General features: G+C 40.0%; 1 pseudogene; it reads left to right on the plus strand.

The window, feature by feature from the left end:
- The first annotated feature begins 465 nt into the window (after nucleotides 1-465).
- On the plus strand, nucleotides 466-2,760 carry LOC121802196 (annotated as a pseudogene).
- Nucleotides 2,761-10,272: the final 7,512 nt, after the last annotated feature.

Here is a 10,272-nt window from a genome sequence, read left to right on the forward strand (position 1 = left end):
TGTCAGTGCGGCAAGGACACGCCTGTTCGCCGCTGCACTCTTGCCGTTAGCACGGACGTGCTCTTAGCTAAGAGCACGTCCGTGCCAGCGAGCAGGGCGACGTGACGCGTTTCTATTAGCCGTTGATATTTTTTATTTTTTATTTTTTAAATCGAAAATAATACCAAAAATTAAAAATATATATATTTTCGGATTCTAAAAAATATAGCCGTTTTATTACCATTTTTTTGAAATTTTTTTAAAAAAATTTAATCCCAAAATCATTTATAAATACACACATTCATCATCCATTTGGACGAAATTCGGCCACTTATGAATTTAGTTATGTAATTTTTAATTTTTAAGACTTTAATTATGAAATTTTTAATTTTTAGGGTTTTAATTATATAATTTTTTATTTTTTAGTAATTAGTAATAGTATTTTGGGTATTTTTAATGAATTTTAATATTGTGTAAATGTTTTTATTTAAATTGAATAATAGAATGGAGGGATGTGCTCGTGCTTGCGGAAGAGCACGGATGTGGGTGTTGTACTCTTGACTAAGAGCAGGCAGAAAAAATGAGTCCGGGCTCACATCCGTGCTCGTTGTCAAGAGCACCTACGTGGATATGCTCTCAGCAGTTGGAAATGGCTTCCTCCTCTAGCTCACAACCTCAAATCCCTAATCAGACCAATCCACCAAAAACACCCCCAAATCCCCAATCCAGACTTCAATCTCACCGCTTACATGGCCGACAAGATAACCGCCGTTAACGCCGCCCTAGCCGCCGCTCTCCCGCCTCCAAGCTCCACGACGCAATGCGCTACTCCCTCCTCTCCGGCGGCAAGCGCATCTGCCCGATCGTCTGCCTCGCCGCCTGCCGCCTCGTCGGCGGCGACGAGGCGGCCGTGATGCCCTCCGCCTGCGCGCTCGAGATGATCCACGCGATGTCTCTCATCCACGACGACCTCCCCTCCATGGACGACGCCGACCTCCGCCGCGGCCGCGCCTTCGGGAGGAGTTCCGGCGAGCAGAGTCCTCCGCGTCATCGGCGAGGTGGCGGCGCTGATCGGCGCCGACGGCGTGGCGGCGGGGCAGGTCGTGGATCTGCGCGGCGGCGGCGGAGATGAAGTCGGATTGGAGGTGCTGGAGTACATCCACGTGCATAAGACGGCGGCGGCGGTGGAGGCGGGGGCGGGGGCGGTGATCGGCGGCGCGTGCGAGGAGAAGATTGAGAAGGTGAGGGTGTATGCTCGGCGGGCGGGGCTGATGTTTCAGGTGGTGGATGATGTATTGGATGAGACGAAGACGACAGAGGAGCTGGGGAAGACGGCGGGGAAGGATGCGGTCGCGGGTAAGGCGACGTATCCGAAGCTGATCGGAGTTGAGAAGTCGAGGGAGCTGGCGGAGCAGTTGAAGAGGGAGGCGGGAGAGGAGCTTGTTGGATTTGAATCGGGGAGGGCGGCGCCATTGATGGCGTTGCTTGATTTTATTGCTTACAGAGATAAATGATTTTGGTAGACATGTTTGTATTAGACCTCTTTTTGTAAGAATTTACTTCCTTTCTAATTTATTCTATAAATATTTCTTTTTCTTTTGAAAAACTTTTCTTATACATCAATATATAGTATGTTTTTATTTAGGATTGGACAAGAGTTATATATTGCTTCCAACTTTCTAATATCTATACTCCATCTATCTTTGACCTAAAGTTTCTCTTGTTTGCAGTTGCATACATAAAGCATAGAGAGGAAATAGGATCATTATGTGAATATGTTCTTGGACTAATCAATCATGATAGGGAATGGAGGGTGATATATGATCCTAACACGAAGTTGATTTGCTGTAGTTGTCGAAGGTTTGAGATGATTGGGTTGATATGTTGTCATTGTGTGAAAGTGTTTGATGTGTTAGACGTGAAGTTACTTCTAGAGAGTTATATTCTTAAAAGGTGGACAAGAAAAGCTAGAACAGGTGTGGTGCATGACTATATAGGTAATGAGGTTGAAAAAGATCCTAAGTTACAAATTACTGAGCGGTATCGAAGGCTATGTCTAATGCTCATACGACTGGCGAATGAAGCTTCTATTCATCAATCAACTTTCTCCTTGGTGCACGATTCAATTTCTGATCTACAAAAGAAAGTAATGGAAATGCGTTTTGCTGAAGACGTCCAAGACAACAGTAACAATGCGAACATCTCTTCAACGGTCCCTACTACAAAGGTACCAAGAGGATTCAAGAAAAGAATTAGTGTAAGAGGTTCGAAACGGTTGAAAAGTTGGGTGGAACTTCAGCCAAAACGAAGAAAAGCAAATCATAAGACCAAGGTAAGTAGATGCATTATACTTTTGCATATGTGGAAAATATGTTTTAATTATTTGCATATTTTTTAATAATTGTAGGATGTTGAAGCACAAAATGCATTGCCTACTTCTAGTTCAGCGCTTTCGACATCTCATGCGCGCCCGGAAAGGACTCCAAATCATTTATGTTTCACTGAAATGTTAATGTGTGATTCTTTATGCCATAATAATTTTTTTTGGTGTGATTAGTTATGATTTATCCTTTTCTTTTTCATGTAAGCACCATTTGATCAAACCATGTCTTCTGTTGATTGAACATATTTCAGTGGAGATGCATCTAATGCCGACAATCGAGATCGAGATTACTGAAATTATTATCCTTTTTGATTAAATAGACATTCCATGTGTGTCTCTATTATATTTTTTGATTTAGGAACATGATGAAACATGTGTATCTCTATTGTATTTTTTGATTTAGGAACATGATAAATATTGACATATGTTTGTTATATCTAATGTTATTTTGTGTATTTTGTTTTTATATGAGTACCAAATTTTAATTTCCTAAATTTAGTCTATTTCTCGACAAATTGGCAGGTGCTTTCTAAATTAATGAAGTAGTACTTTATTTTATACACTAACAATTAATAAATGAATTAAATATAAAAGTATACTATGAAATTACTAATTATTTCCATAGATGTATTGTTTATAGATTTTATACAGTTTAAAGATTTGATATAATATGTATAGATTACAGGTAAGAAGGGAAGGAGTCAAACGCATACACAATTTTTAAGGAGTCAGTTTTTACTTTTTATTCATGATGTTTATTATAATAGCAATAAATAGATAAGAATGAGGGGAAGGAAAATTGAGTGAAACGATGTAGTTTTAATGCACAACAGCAGGTGCTGTGTTTATTGGCATAATAGGGGATCTCCCCCAGTATGGAGAGAAGGTATGTTACACTGATCCACATATTTATATTCTTTTCTGGATTGAATCAGGGTAGTGCCCCAAAATGCCCACAACTCAAATTCTTCTTCATTTCTTCTTCTAATTTATGATAATTTCCATCGCTATTCTTCCCCCAAAAAACTCGAACAACATAAACGTTGTCGATGTACAGAAAGGTGAATTCGAATTCACTTAAAATGAGCAAATCAGACAAATTGTTTTATAGATCCCACCGAGCCAAAAATATTTTATAAAAAGTTTAAGCGAGAGAAAGAGGATATTAAAATATAATATATTATGCTGACACTGCTGACACGTGTGTGTCGCCCAAATGTGGCGCTCATTCTAGTCGCCCAGGAGATCACTTCTCTAGGTTAAATAGCTCAAAAAAGAAATGCAATTCTAACTAACAGCTCTGCACAAATCGAGAAGTTTGGCTATGATACCATCATTTAGATCATACTCCCTCCATCCCACAAAGCTTGTCTAACTTTAATGAAAAGTGAGTTGAAAAGTTAGTGGAATGTGAGTCTTACTTTTATATATCAGTTTTATAATAATATGTGAGTAAGAATGAGTTAGTGGAATATGAGGTTCACTACCAAAAATGGTAAATAGTGAAATAGGACAAATTTTGTGGGACAGACGAAAATGGGACAATCTTTGTGGGACGGTGGGAGTACTTCTACAAGTTATTTAAATTTGATTTTTCCCAATATTGTTCAAAACGAAACATATGTTGTGAAACTTCTTTTTTGACCAAAAGCCACAAACATTATATAAGTTGAAAAATACACTGAGTTGACAACTTATTTTAATTAGTCTATTTTGACGTGAGGGGTCCTACACCAATTATACGGAGTCAAGGGTCCTGATACTTTATAATTTTGTTGATGATTGCATCCATACACAGTTAATATATTTTATGAAACAAAAGTTAAGAGGTTTTTGAACAATTTACTCATATCTACAAAATTATGCAAACCTAATTTTAAAAAAATATTCAAATTCTTTGATATGATAATAGGATAGATTAAGGGGGAAGGGTGGCTCTACTATGAAAATGTTTTTACTTAACACACACACCCCTCCCCCCTCCAGATACTTTTTCTGTAACATCCCAAAATCTAACGAAAATCCGTCAAATAAGTGACGTCACCATTCATTATCAATCATTTAATTTCTCACATATTGTCTTATGCTTCGATTCGACTACCATGAATTTACATAGTACTATATAGTAGATATCATTATTAGCACTTAAGAATTTCGCATTTTAGAATTTTCCCCTCTCATACTTATTCATGTGTTTTCGTTTACTCTTTTCAAACCTTTATCAGACTCGTGTTTATTTATACGACATTTCATACAATTAAATATTATCACAACCTTTCATATATCACCATAATAACCATATAGAAATACATCTACTTTACAGTATACTAATTTACATCTCGTAGGTCATATACTGTATCCGAATAATAAATCACCATGATATGTCACACAACATATGCATTAGCAACATATCACATCCCTATAAACTAATAAAAGCCACTAGGGCTGTCAAAATGGATATCGGGTATTGGATACCAGGTATCCGAACCCGAAATATCGGGTAATTGGATACCCGATATTTGATTTTTCGGGTTTCGGGATCGGGTTCGGGTATAAGATTTTTGGATTATCGGGTATCGGGGTAACCGATACCCGTACCCGATACCCGATCGGGTATACCCAAATTACCCGATTTTTTTTATTTTTTCAAATTTAATAAATTATGTATTTATTCTATTATTTTAAAAAAATTAAATATACTCCCAAAATCCTTCGTTCTTAAGTCACATTTTAGGTTAATGTATGAATTGTAATGTTTATTATGGATAAATAATGGATGTTATGACGTATGAAATTTTTTATTTCTAAAAATTTGTAGTAGTTTTTATTTTCTTAAATTCAAACTACTTCAAGTTTGTATCAAATTCGAATTACAAGTTTGTATTTCTAAAAGTTTGTAGTTAATTTTCTTTAAACAATAATAAAAATAATAAAATAAAATTCCAAAATCGGGACTGGATACCCGAAATCATTTTGTAGGGTATCGGGTATTAGATTTTAGGAAATTCGAGATCGGGTACCCAAAATTTTCCGATCGGGTATCCACGGATACCCGATTTGACAGGCCTAAAAGCCACAGTTAATCTCATCCATATAGCCATATTTAACCTTGAACATCATCGTATATTAATCAAGCCACATCATATAGTTAATAAATCACATCATATAGTTACCAGATTACATCATATAGCTCCTTGTCGTGCTCGGCAATAAACACGGGCACATAGACTATCAACAAATAGCACAAATAGCGGGCGCCATATAGCCCATATAGGGCGAGCATCACATCATGTCAATCGTATAGCCCATATAGGGCAAAAGCCGTATAGTCCTCATAGGACGAACATCACATTTCCTTATAGCCCGAGAGTGGGCACCATATAGCCCGTATAAGGCGAGGTCTGTATAGTCCTCGTAGGACGATTACCATATTTTCGTATATCCCGATAGTGGGCACCATATAGCTCGTATAGGGCGAGATCCGTATAGTCATCATAGGACGATCATCACATTTCCGTATAGCAGTACTGCAATGACATGCCAATTATATCCGATGTAATTAACCAAGCAAGGGGAAACACCAAATATATCAATAAACACATACCAAATATATCAATAAACATGTTTTAACTGAAGCATCTTCTTTCAAAATTGTTTCTATATAGACCTTATATAGTTACTTCCAATTACTCACGTAGTACCATTTATATTATAGAGTGATGCTAAATGGCCATATTATGGCTGACCATAATTAGATTTTTCAACCAAATTTAATGCACTTGGAAAGTATAAATTTTTCAAGACTAATCTACCCCTTCCTTAATTCTCCATCTATATTTTCCTCAACTTTCGATAACGCTTTATACTTATTACTCTTATGTTCTCATATTTTTATTTATAATAAAAGTTAACAATATTAGGTAAATGTAGTATAATATAATATTATAATTAAATATTTAAATTCTTTTTATTGTATAGGTCTAAAGTGTGTGTCACGTTTTGCACCAATAATTAAATAATAGGAGTACTCCGTAATACTAATAGTATATAATAAATTAATATAAATTTAGTGATATAAAGTATAATACAAAGTTTAACATTTGAAATGGATGATAATTTAAAAAATAATGTTATTATAATAAAGTCAACAACAATAGTAAATACATTAATAAATATTAATAATAATAGTAATAATAATAATTACTATATCACGTTTAATTGTTTAAAGTTATTGTATTATTTAACAAATTCCATATGACTAGTATACTGTCATGTTTTGATGTCATCCCTTTTAAGGATCCGATAATAATTTTTATGGAAAATGGAGTTGTAATTAGTATAGAGAGATTGTTTTCAAATTTAAATTTGTAATTAAATGCGTATTCTCTCAAATTGAAAGGATAAGGGTGATTATGTCAAAATACTTAAGCACTATCTAGAACTATTATTTTATAGAGTGAACTGCACAAAAGGGCCCTAACTTTTCGACGTGTAACAGCAGAGACCCTAACATTTAAAAATATCATCACAGGTATCTAACAAAATATATAATCACAAATCGTATTTTTTTCGGACCATAACACCCTCAGGGCTTGGAAGGGCAAAATCGTCCTTTTGTATGGCCGTCACTGCATTGTCTGCTGCATCCACTGTTGACGGGACGCCGAAAAGCAATTGATGCGATAGAAAAGCATGTCTTTTTCGGACCATTAAGTTCAAAATCAATTTTCACACACTGATTAAGACATAATGAAATGAGAAATTTTGGGTTTACTTTAATTTTGTTCTGACTTTTGAGGTAAAAATTATTTCTAACTGGAACTTGTTAATGGTGGCATATAAATGATATGCATGTCCCACACTCGAAACATAAATATTTTTTAAGTGCATAATACTCCTATAAGAGCATTCGCAATGGGCGGACGATGGCACACCCGATGGCGCGCATCGTCCGCGCCATCCATCGTCCGCACCCATTGCGGGTGCGTGCCATAGGGCGCAGATGATAGTCGCGCCCTATACTTCGGTCGCGGAGGATAGCGCGGACGATGGCCATCGTCCGCGCCATCGTCCGCCCCATTGCGGCTGTCGCGGACGATGGTCATCGTTCGCGCCATCGTCGCCCCATTGTGGAGGTCGAGGACGATCGACGCGGACGATGGCACACGGTTTTGATTTTCTATTTAAATCTCGTTTCTCATTCAGTTGTGCATACGAACATATCGACAATCTCTTTACATATTCTCTCTCTACATCCAACCAAAATGAATCTCGGCGACGACACCAATAGTTATAGTTCGTCTGAATCCGGTGGTTCGCTTGACGAAGCATTAGATGCAGCCGTTGAAGAGGCCATGGCGGCATGCTATGCGCAAATGCAGCGCGAGAAGGAGGCGGCGGCTGAGCAAGTCCATTAGCCTATTCGACATAGGTCGTATGTCCGACGCGACCACCAGGAAGCTCGCAGACGTCTGGTTGAAGACTATTTTGCCGATCAACCGCGATGGGGCCCGACTGTTTTCCGCCGCCGGTTTAGAATGTCGAGGTACCTTTTTCTCAGCATTGTTCGTACATTGTCTTCACGTGATGAATACTTCACGTTTCAGGAGGACGGCATCGGGAAACCCGGCCTTACACCATTGCAAAAGTGCACGACTGCTATTCGTCAGTTGGCATACTGCACCACGGCGGACCTTTTTGACGAGTACCTCCACTGTGGGGAGACTACAGGCCGCGAGTGTCTGAAGAGCTTTTGTCGGGGGATAGTAGAGGCCTATGGCGACACATATTTGCGCAAGCCGACAACCACTGATTGCCAGGGTCTGATGCAGATGCACGAGAGGGCGCACGGGTTTCCCGGGATGCTCAGGAGCATCGACTGTATGCACTGGGAGTGGAAGAATTGTCCGACGGCGTGGAGAGGCCAATTCACAAGTGGATACAAGGGCAGCCACCCGACGATGATCCTCGAAGCCGTCGCTGACCATCGGCTCTGGATCTGGCATGCTTACTTCGGCGTAGCCGGGTCGAACAACGACATCAACGTCCTCAACTCGTCCACCCTCTTCACCGACCAATGTAAAGGCAACGGCCCGGCCATCGAGTTCACTGCCAACAGACGCCAATACCATATGGGGTACTACTTGGCCGATGACATCTACCCACGGTGGCCAGTTTTCCTAAAGACGGTCAGCTGCCCAATTGGTGAGAAGAGGGTTTTATTTGCGCAAAAGCAGGAGGCGGCGCGGAAGGATGTCGAGCGGGCATTTGGGGTGCTCCAATCACGGTGGGCAATTGTGAAAGGGCCGGCTCATTTCTGGTACAAGGAAGTCATCGCTGATGTCATATATGCGTGCATAATCATGCACAACATGATAGTCGAGAGTGAAGGCGGAAGCATCACCGACAGGAATGAAGACGACCGTGCATCTAGCTCTTCCGGCACATCGACCGACACACCCGATAGAGGGTTACCGTTAGGCTTCGAAGAGGTTCTATCTAGACAGGCCTCAATGCGCAACCAACAAGAGCATGCGCAGCTCATGAGTGACATGATTGAAGAAGTGTGGGCTCGTAACCGCCGTCGCTGAGTTTGAGTTTTTTTTAATTCGCATTGTAATGTATTAATTTTTATTAAATGAAATGAAGTTTATGAAATTCGTATTTTAATATATTATTTTTTAAAAAATTCGTATGGATTTTGTAAATATTAAAAAAATGATGACTTGGCGCGCTATAGGGCAACTCCGCAAGCACTGGGATCAAGTCAAGAAGCAAGTGAACTTGTACGCGGCGGAGTTCGAGAAGTTCACGCTGTCATAGGGGAGCGGCGAGAGCTTGAGCGACGTATGCGCTAAAGCGCTGTTGTCGTACCGGTCGATGTACGGCGACTTCAAGCACGAGGCCATCTGGGCGCTCTTGAGGGACAAGCAGAAGTTCCAAGGTGGAATTCTGCACACTGGTGCGCCGAAGAGGACGAAAACCAATGAAGCTAGTGATTACATGAGCAGCGGCAGCGACAACCACCCGGTTGACCTCAACCGGACGTATGTGGATGAAGGGAGTTCTGGCACACCGGTGTCCTTCCGGCGTCCTCCCGGCGTCAAGGCTGCGAAGGCCAAGGGAAAGGCGACCGCGAAGGCCAAGGGAAAGGCGACCGCGAAGGCCAAGGGAAAGGCGACCGCGACCTCATCGTCGACCGCTGCAACTCAAGCTCCGGTCCGGTAGAGCTCCCAACCCAGACGGCCACCGCGTTTGAGTCGTTAGCAACAGCGTCGATGGCAAGGACGATGTTGCAGACGCACAGGGCCCTCAAGAAGTGTACCGACCCCGACGAAGCCGAATATCTCCGGGCGTTACTCGATGAGCTGCGTCGGAAGTTGGGAATTGGTCCGACTTAGTTTTTTTTTATTAGTTCAATGATGTAACTTTTTTTTATTAAAACTTCGCCGTTTGTTATTTAGACCGTTTTTTATTTACTCGTTACTTGTTATTTGAAAACAGTTAAATTAATTAAACAAAACAATAAAATGATGATGTGGCGCGCCTTAGGGCGCCCCACTGCAGGTGGGGAGGTAGGAGGATAAAACTGCTGACGTGGCGCGCCATAGGGTGCGCCTTAGGGCGCCCCATTGCTAATGCTCTAAGATATTTTACATATAAATTCAATAGTTAATTAGTGGGTACTTTATTGCTTACACTGACAATCATATAATTAATTTGGACTATTTATCAATTACCGACAAATTAATTTCGATTGTATTTGTTTAAAAAAGATTTAGTAGATGTTGATATGTGTCATGAATTTCCAAACTTATTCTCTGTCATCAAATTCAGTAGTGCCATCACACAATTAATTAATCTTTAAAGACAGCCAACGTAACATCATAAAATAATCAGTTCAAAATTAA

The sequence above is a fragment of the Salvia splendens genome, chromosome 5 (genome assembly GCF_004379255.2).
Source record: "Salvia splendens isolate huo1 chromosome 5, SspV2, whole genome shotgun sequence".
NCBI lineage: Eukaryota > Viridiplantae > Streptophyta > Magnoliopsida > Lamiales > Lamiaceae > Salvia > Salvia splendens.